Source organism: Dioscorea cayenensis, chromosome 5 (assembly GCF_009730915.1).
Source record: "Dioscorea cayenensis subsp. rotundata cultivar TDr96_F1 chromosome 5, TDr96_F1_v2_PseudoChromosome.rev07_lg8_w22 25.fasta, whole genome shotgun sequence".
In the NCBI taxonomy this organism is placed as follows: Eukaryota; Viridiplantae; Streptophyta; class Magnoliopsida; order Dioscoreales; family Dioscoreaceae; genus Dioscorea; species Dioscorea cayenensis.
The window spans coordinates 32,632,757-32,642,143 of NC_052475.1; the positions used below are offsets into that span (position 1 = coordinate 32,632,757).

The 9,387-nt window shown below is 37.4% G+C and overlaps 1 long non-coding RNA gene and 1 pseudogene across 1 annotated transcript; one reads left to right on the plus strand and one right to left on the minus strand.

Annotated features, from left to right (window-relative positions):
- Positions 1–241: 241 nt before the first annotated feature.
- LOC120260855 lies at positions 242–4,507 on the minus strand. The gene is made up of 3 exons (XR_005536510.1): positions 4,319–4,507; positions 3,722–3,769; positions 242–744 (listed from the first exon to the last, which is right to left on the minus strand). It is a non-coding gene; the product is annotated as an uncharacterized LOC120260855 (long non-coding RNA).
- Positions 4,508–6,461: 1,954 nt separating this feature from the next.
- Positions 6,462–9,382, plus strand: LOC120260304 (annotated as a pseudogene).
- Positions 9,383–9,387: the final 5 nt, after the last annotated feature.

Here is a 9,387-nt window from a genome sequence, read left to right on the forward strand (position 1 = left end):
ATCTTAATCTAAGAGCTCTTGCTATTAGATTAAAAATTTAAAATAATCTGTTAATAAATTTAATATTAATAATAATTAACATATAATTATAATTGTTTAAAATAATATCTATTAATATAAATTAAAAAAAAACAAAAAATTAGCATGTACTAGATTGTGTGAGGTAATCTTACATTGAGTGCTCACATCCATATAATCCATCAAGTCAAACACATATTTTCAAATTCTAGGTTTACATATTCCTCCAATAAAACATAAAATTTGCATATGCAGCATCTCCAATTACAGACAACTAAACACCAGATTTGACTACACTGAATTTTAAAATTAAAATATTTACAGTTACATTGTAATTACAAATCCACTGCGTTTACAGTTACATACAACCAAATGGTACCTTAAATGCAAAGATCAATGAAGCACCGAAATTAGAGAGAAGACAGTAGTAACGCCAACAAAAATTCATGTGGGAACTAGCCTTATGTAATTGGGGGGAATTAGTCAGCCATTGAATAGCCCAATGGTAGACACAAGAGTGCAAAGAGAAGGATAAAAGCTCGAATCCTCCTACGACAATAATGTTTATACACTAGACACTTTGGTCAAATATTATTTATCAATACTATTCACACTCTAGGTGTGGTCAACTTTGGAAGAAACAATGGTTTCAACCTTCTAAAATTATAGTGCATGGGGGTTTTCCTAGGAGGTCTGTAAGGCACTGCAATTGCTGCACTTCCATATCTGCATGTCAAACAACGCTTGTTACTTATTCGTTAAAAAAAAAGCCCGGAGAAACTATTCAACCTACCATGTTCAGCTCCAAGAATCACCACCTTATTAAAGATAATTAGCAACCAAGATTCAATCATAAGTACTCAATTAAATACAACCACATTTCTTTTCAAGAATTATCCAATTGACCAAAAGTTCATGAGGAAAATCAAGTAAGATAACACAATGTAATTCCTAAGCAATGTCATGTTCACAAATAAATGGCCGCAAACCTAGAAAGTTGGAACCCTGTAAATTTGCAAGGCCTCAGAATTTCTCTTAAATTAAAAAAATATATCAACCAAGAGAACCACTTACACGGACTTTAAGGATATAATGTAGTTCAAAAGTACATGAAATCCAAAAGACAGGATTTAGGATCCAGAACAAACAAATCCAATAACTCTAACACTACACAGAGAGAACACCAACTACTAACAGCAAAATCGTTTCAAATATCATAACAAAAATATAAATAATTAGAAATTTGAATGAAATACAGAGTAAAGTAATTCATCATATGTATAATCACAAAGCTAGAAAAATTGTTTTCCAATTATACTGGATCCAAAAGTGATGTAAAATATATCAAATTACTAATATATTTAATATAAGTCTCCGAATTTACTACATATAACCTAGCCATTTATTTCTCCTTTGCGACCCGAGTTAAAATAACATAACTCATATATAGGGTTGAGCATAACGCATTTGGAGATAAAAAAAATCATATACTAAATAACTATTAGAGGTGAAATACAGAAATACCCATACAAATGTCAAGGGCTACAAAAATAGTATATAATTCCCAAAGTACAACATACAACAAATTGGATAGAGATTTGACAAAAATCATGCATAAAATTACAACCCATGAGACAAAAACCTAACACAATAACAATAATTAACAATGTGAAGAAAACAAAGAATTACATTGATAGTAGAGGCTTTTAGCTCAACATTTAAGGAGCACTAATAGCATCTTAAAATTCAACAATAATAACACCTCAAAGCTTACTAGTTTAGAGACATAAGGCATGTGGTAGATATCTCGCATACAAGGAAGAAGGAAACTAAAAGGTCACAAATATACATAATTTCAAAGAGATCATGACATGCTAAGGTGGAGACAATAAGCTAAACTTTAAGCAACAAAGATCATTGTTATAAAGATACATAAACCAAGCTTTAATTTGCAAAAACACTAGGAACAATACTAGGTATAAGACAGACTTAAGCAAGTTCAATTCCAACAAGAAAAATTGCTACTAGAGCATCGAGTTCTACAACAATCAAAATATCAAAGCCTCATACCTTAGAACTTGTTGACGAGCTAGTGACAACACACTACTCTAACCTCGCACCAACCTCGCTAAGCAGCAATGATGTGTGTCAAAAGAAATGAAGGAAGAAGGGTTGTTTTGAATGACTGAAGCTGAGGAAGAGCATTAGAATTGGAAGGCAAAGCTAATCAAAGAAAGTTAAATCTTAACCGTAGATGTAGTTAAGAATTGGGTCCACTTCTAAGTTGTAATCTCCACAGTTGTTTTCTCTATATAAGAATGTAACCTAATATTGCAGGGGACTATGATGGAATTTGTGGACTTGCTACTTTCTCCTTTTTCTCTTCTCTAGTTTCTCTTCTTCTCTTCTTTTCTAGGTCTTCTTCCTTTGGCTTGAATTGATGTGTATCAAAAGAAATGAAGAAAGAAGGGTTGTTTTGAATGACTAAAGTTGAGGAAGAGCATCAGAATTGGAAGGCAAAGCTAATCAAAGAAAGTTAAATCTCAGCCGTAGATGTAGTTAAGAATGGGGTCCACTTCTAAGTTGTAATCTCCACCGTTGTTTTCTCTATATAAGAATGTAACCTAATAGTGGAGGGAACTATGATGGAATTAGTGGCTACTTTCTCCTTTTCTCTTCTCTTCTTTTCTAGGCCTTCCTCCGTTGGCTTGATTTCACAGGGTTTCTACACAACAGTGGTATCAGAGATCGATCCTGGCCATGGCTAACACCTCTAAGAAGCAGGATCTGAAAGATTTGGAGAGTTTGATGCGGGAAATTGATGAAAAGCATAGCAAGTCTATTCAGGAAGTCAGAGAACAAAATCTCAAATCAATAGAAGAGGTTAAACAAGAAATTAGAGAACAAACTCTCAAATCCATGGAAGAGATTAAACTGATGATTTATGGCATTGCTTTGCAGAATACTGAGGTACAATCTCATACTCAATCTCCAGTTATGGCTAGTAGTAGTGGAATTCTTGGAGCATGATGGAATTCATCTGTGTCTAGTCATTATTCCAAGATAGAATTTCCCCGTTTTGATGGTATTGGGTTGGTGGAATGGTTATTCAAAGTTGAACAGTTCTTTGAGATAGATCATACTCTTGAGCCAAACAAGGTGAAAATGGTTTCCATTCACTTGGAGGGCAAAGCTTTACACTGGTATAAAGCTTTCTTAAACATGAAAGATAGAGGGAAAGTGTATGTCTGGAAGGAATTTGTAGAAGCTTTGACTCACGTTTTGGTGAGCATGCTTTTGCTGGTCCTCTGACGGAGTTGAAGAAATCGACACAGGTGGGGTCATTGCAGCAATACATGGAGGAATTTGATGTGCTATATTGTAAGAGTGAATTGAATGAAAATCAGGCTATTTGCCATTTCCTTGGAGGAATTTGATGTGCCATTTTCTTTTTCAAATCACAAAATTCAAGATTCTGAAAAAAGTAGACACATAAGACTACGACATATCCGAAATTCAGATTATTTCAAGTACTAATCAAATTATAGCATTCATATGAATCTCCGATTATTTTTGTAGACTTATAATTCAGACATATCTCATTCAAACTTGCATATCTCTCAATATACAATTCTAAAATCAATAAATTTTACTGATAATCATACAACTTAATAAGAAACAACTTTTATAATTTTCACCTCACCTAATTCAATGTCCATGATCATCAAAAGTACCCACAGATCTTCATACTCTGCATAGAAATACCATCCGAGATAGTTACACTAATACGGCTATATCTCACAAACTATAGACATATAAAATCTAAAATTTCACAGGTAGTTACGTAACACAAAAAATCTACAACTTTCATATAATTCTCTATATCTAATTCAGACTTTAGAATCATGAAAAAAAAAAATTGAAAACACTCCAAGGCCTGTAAAGAAATCTTGTTCGAGGCACTTGCATTTAAAATTCTGAAATTTGACAGTAAGATAAGCAAGATCACTATCTACAATTTTTATATTTTGATTTCCTCCAAAATATGTCTCTAGTTCTCCCAAATTAATTAGAGATCCCTGCTATACTACCAGAAAACTTCTCAATCTAATAATTATCCTTAAATAACCCAGATCTTTCACATAAGAAGCATGGATGGAAAAATAAGAATTTAACTTCAACTCTCTAATAAAAATCACAAGATTTAAAGATCCATAATTAAGCTACAAAGAAACTCTAACCCTAACTAGCATCAAAACCTAAACAATAAGAAATGAAGAACAAGAAAACAAAACCTTACCTCTGACGAGCCCTAAAAGGAGAAGTGATTTAGTGCACAATCAGAGTGTGATGAGGAGATGGGAGAAGAGTTGGACAAGTTAGGGATAGGTCTCCCTTTTTTTTCTAACAAAAACAAGAACATGATGATCAAAGGCCCGGGGGTTATGAAGGAGAAGATGGGTTGTAAGTTACGGAATAGGACAGATCATAAACATTAGGAAAATATTAATGATAATATGAAGGGTTACTTTAAATTTAAAATTCAAAATATCAAAATATAAATTAAAAAAATGCTTAATTCGGGGTGGGGTCCACATGTACAGGGTCAACAATCAGAGTTGTGTGATCACATCTTGGTCCAATTTCAGTTGTAACAAGGAAGAAAATCAAATGATCAATCTTCCATTCAGTTGTTAAATTTCTAGTTTAGTTGATGAATGATATTTGGGACATCCATGTATAGTAAATGGAAATGAAAATCGCCAACGACAAAAAGGTCTATTGCTATCAGGGTCCCCACAAGAACTCTTTGCAAGTGGCGACAGATTGATTCGAGGATGAGAGCATATTTCTCGGAGTATAAGCAGTGGTTGTGCATATACTTGTCCCTACTCTCTTCGCTAAGGCTTGTACAAGTCTTGCCTTCCTTGACATGCTACTTGCTCATTTAAAACCCAAATGAGAATGAACCTTCGATAGTTTAGAAGCCTATTTGCCATATAATCCATTACTTTAAACAAATAGCAATTTTATCTGTTTTGAATTGGGGTTTGATCAGGGGAGAGTACTGTTGGTTTACTAGGCTTGTGATTCTCACAAGGACAACAGGCTTGGATTTTTTTTTGGTGGAAGGTGATAGCTAGAGTGCTATGATGGTCAAGCTCCCTACCACTACGTGTGTTCTCTATCATGCTGACAGCGAATCAGTGAATCATCTCTTTTGTCATTGTCAGTTTGTGAAACCAGTTTGGAATATTTTCTTACAGCCTTTTGGGCTACCTGAGCCCCCTTATTCAATGGAGGATGTGTGGGCTCCTGGTGGTTCAAGCTTAGACCTGCTCAGCGTGTTCTAGGTGGCATCATTGTTACAGCTATTGTGTGGATTATTTAGCTTTCTAAGAATGACTACATTTTTAATGCTATCTCTTTGTCTTCACAGTCAGTTATTTTGAAAGTGGCACATGCATTGATCTCGTGGTTTTCTGCAGCCCTTGCCTCCCAGCCGGTGAAGTTTGAGGAGCACATATCTTCAATCCGTCATAGTTTGGCATTCTTAGATCTTCATAAATATTCCACCGGTGAAGCAACTTCTGGTGATGGGGCATCTGATCAGGGTATAGGCTAGTTTCTGTGAGGGTTGTTGTTCATAGTTCATAGCCAACTGTCTTGGCTTTTGGGTTTGGTGGTTTCTTTTGTGCCCACATGGGTTTGTTTTGTATGATATTGACCTATCCGCTTATTCTGGGAAATGTTGTATCTTTCTTTTTTTTAATGAATATGATCTATCCATATTTTTTAAAAAAAATTAATTATTAAAAATAGAATTAATGTACCCCCATACCTACGTGTTTTTTTAACAATATTTAATTGTGAAGTGCTTGCCACCATTAGTAAAAAAATAAATAAAAATAAATAAAATAAAAGAAATAAAAAAATAAAATTAATTGAGTGATAAAAATGAAATAGGAAAAAATCTTGATATACACACTGTCTTTTTTTTTTTTAATTAATTTGAATAGACCACATTTATTACAGAGACTCGGTCGTCGAAATGGATTAAAAATCATCATGATATACAACCATCACATAAATAAAATTGCATTTTTAATTGATAAATTCCCATAGGCATCATGTATTGCATTATTGCATATATGTAATAAGTCCTTATAGACATGTATGTTGGTGCATACATCACCTTAAATATCATAGTGTGCAAATATAAATATTATAGGATACAATTGCAATTGCACTTATTTTGTGCTAATCAATCTGGAAAAAAAAAAAAAAGACAACTTAACCAAGAAAGAAGTAATTAGCAGATCAATTAAAAATTAAAAACAAAAGCAAGCTCCCATGATCCATTGGATCCTAAGAGTTTTTGAGGCTAAATTTGATGGAAGTTGCAAAGGAAACCATGAGAAACAAAAGATTCATCCCAGGATTTGAATAACTGATTTGATGAACTACGTCAACAGACAACCAGGACAAAAGTTTTAATACATTGAAGAAAAACCATGAAATATGGACTTTAGTGTACTAAGAAAAAGCTACACGCAAACACGACTTTGAAATCCAAAGAAGACTTTTACCGTTTACCCAATCAGAGGCTAACTCCTGCCTGATAAGATTTGTCAACAAAACATCGGTCTTTCAGTTTCGCCTACAAATGATCTTGCATGCTTCACCTACGCACATGCAGCTGGGGGGAGCGAGCGGCTGAAAGCGGGAATAAACATCAGCTTGAGAAATTAAGATGATGCTATCTTCTTCTCACCTTCCTCCACTACTTCTCCAACTAGTGTTACTCAGCCAGATCATCCTGGTGATCCTAATCCATTTCCCAGAACAAACAAGAGCTCAATCATATAAAAACATAAGCTTGGGTACCACCCTCACCACCTCCGGCACCACCACCAGTTGGCTGTCCCCCTCCGGAGACTTCGCCTTCGGCTTCATTACCACACCGTCAAACACCACCACCACCACCACCAGCAGCAGTCTCTTTCTTTTGGCCATTTGGTTCGCCAAGACTGCAGACAAAGCCATAGTCTGGACTGCCAATGGCAACAACCCAGCCACTGCTGGTTCCAAACTCTACCTCAGCTCTAATGGTCAGCTTTTACTAACAGGCCCTGCTGGAGATACCATCTTCTCCTCAACCTCCGGCGGCTCCCATGCAGCCATGCTCGACACCGGAAACTTAGTTCTTGTTGACGCCAGCTCCGGCAGCACCATTTGGCAAAGCTTTGACTACCCAACTGACACAATCCTCCCCACACAAGTCCTGTCAGCCAACTCCCGTCTACGGTCACGTCTCGCAGCCACAAACTACTCAAAAAGGCCGGTTTACGCTTTACCAGGACAGCGGTAATTTCATACTCTCTCAGGTAGCAATTCCGACTGGTGACTTGTACAAGGCTTACTGGTCTAGTGATAAAAGCAGCAGATGGAGCTCAGCTCTTCTTCAACGGCACCACAGGCAATATCAATTTCTATTTTTGCCAATAAGACACTTGGCAACATTATCTCAGCCAACTTGGACTCATCGTCCTTGTCAGAGTTCTATCAAAAGGCCACGTTGGATATTGATGGAGTCTTTCGATACTACATCAACCCAAAGAACAGTAGCAGTGGCAGTGGTTGGATAGAGAAGTGGAGTATCAGGAGCTTTGTTCCTACTGACGGCTGCATGAGGATGGTCACTGATGATTGCTGCGGAAGTGGTGTTTGTGGTTACAATAGTTTCTGTCAAATGGATGCTGAGGATGAGTTAACAACTTGCAAGTGTCCTGATGGCTACTCACCCATTGACTCCGGCGACGAGTACAAAGGTTGCTCCCCGGACTTTGCCCTGCAGCGGTGTGATGTAGATGACTCGGCAAGGTTTCAGCTCACGGCGATGAGGAGCGTGGATTGGCCTAGAATTGACTATGAACACTATAGTGATGTGAGTGAAGAGCAGTGCCGGGAGTATTGTTTGCAAGATTGCTTCTGTGCTGTGGCTATTTTCAGGGATCAAGGATGTTGGAAGAAGAGGCTGCCACTCGCTAATGGCAGGAGTACGGGTGTAGGACAGGGTACCATGGCCTTCATCAAAGTACCAAAGGATGGTGCAATTTCCAGAGATAATCAACCAGCTGAACAGAAAGATAACCCCAAGAAGGGGTGCTCAAAGGCTTTGATTGTTGCTGGTTCTTCGCTTCTGGGTGGCTCAGTGTTGATGAACGTGCTTCTTCTTGCTTACACTTTGATAATAGCCTTCTACTTCTCTGTCAAAAGGAAGGAGAAACAAGCTCAAACATATCTGGATGCTGTAGGGTTCAACCATCAATCTTTTTCTCACAGACAGCTCATTGAGGGCCACTAATAACTTCAGTGAAGAGCTTGGAAGAGGGTCTTTCGGTATAGTTTATAAAGGGGTGTTGAGAAGGGAAACTGCAAATATCAACGTAGCAGTTAAGAAACTGGACAGGCTGTCAAAAGATGCGGAGAAAGAATTCATGGCAGAAGTAAGATCAATTGGGCAGACACACCACAAAAATTTGGTCAGATTGATTGGTTTCTGCAATGAAGGGGAAAAACAGGCTGTTAGTGTATGAGTTCATGAGCAATGGCTCACTGGCAAGCTTCCTCTTCGGCGAAACGAAGCCGGAGTGGAACAAGAGAGTGAAGATCATATTAGGTGTGGCCAGAGCACTGTTCTATCTGCATGAAGAATGCACTTCTTCCATTATTCACTGTGACATCAAAAAGCCAGAACATACTCTTGGATGACAACTTTGTTGCCAGGATATCAGATTTTTGGACTGGCAAAAGCTTCTGAGAGCGGATCAAACAAGAACAAGCACCGGCATTCGAGGGACCAAAGGGTATGTGGCACCGGAGTGGTTCAAGAACATGCCGGTGACCACGAAGGTCGACGTTTATAGCTTCGGAGTGTTACTGCTGGAAATCATTTGCTGTAGAAAAAAACTTCAAACAAGAGTTGGCAAGTGATCATGAGGAAGGGAAGTCATTCTAGTTTACTGGGTTTATGATTGTTACAGAAATGGGAGGTTAGATCTTCTCTTGGTGGCAAGTGACAGAGAAGCCATGATTGACAGGAGAAGGTTGGAGAGGTTTGTGATGATTGCCATTTGGTGCATCCAAGAAGACCCATCACTAAGACCTTCAATGCAGAAGGTGACACTAATGCTTGAAGGCTCTGTTGCAGTTCCTGTGCCTCCTGATCCTTCTTCCTTCATGAGCTCAATCCAATAGGAATCCATGCTAATTAAACCAATGAACAGTACCTGTAAGTTTATTTCCTATCTTTTAAGTGCTTTATGCAGTGTTAGTACATCCTACAAGCGTATTAATTATTCAAAT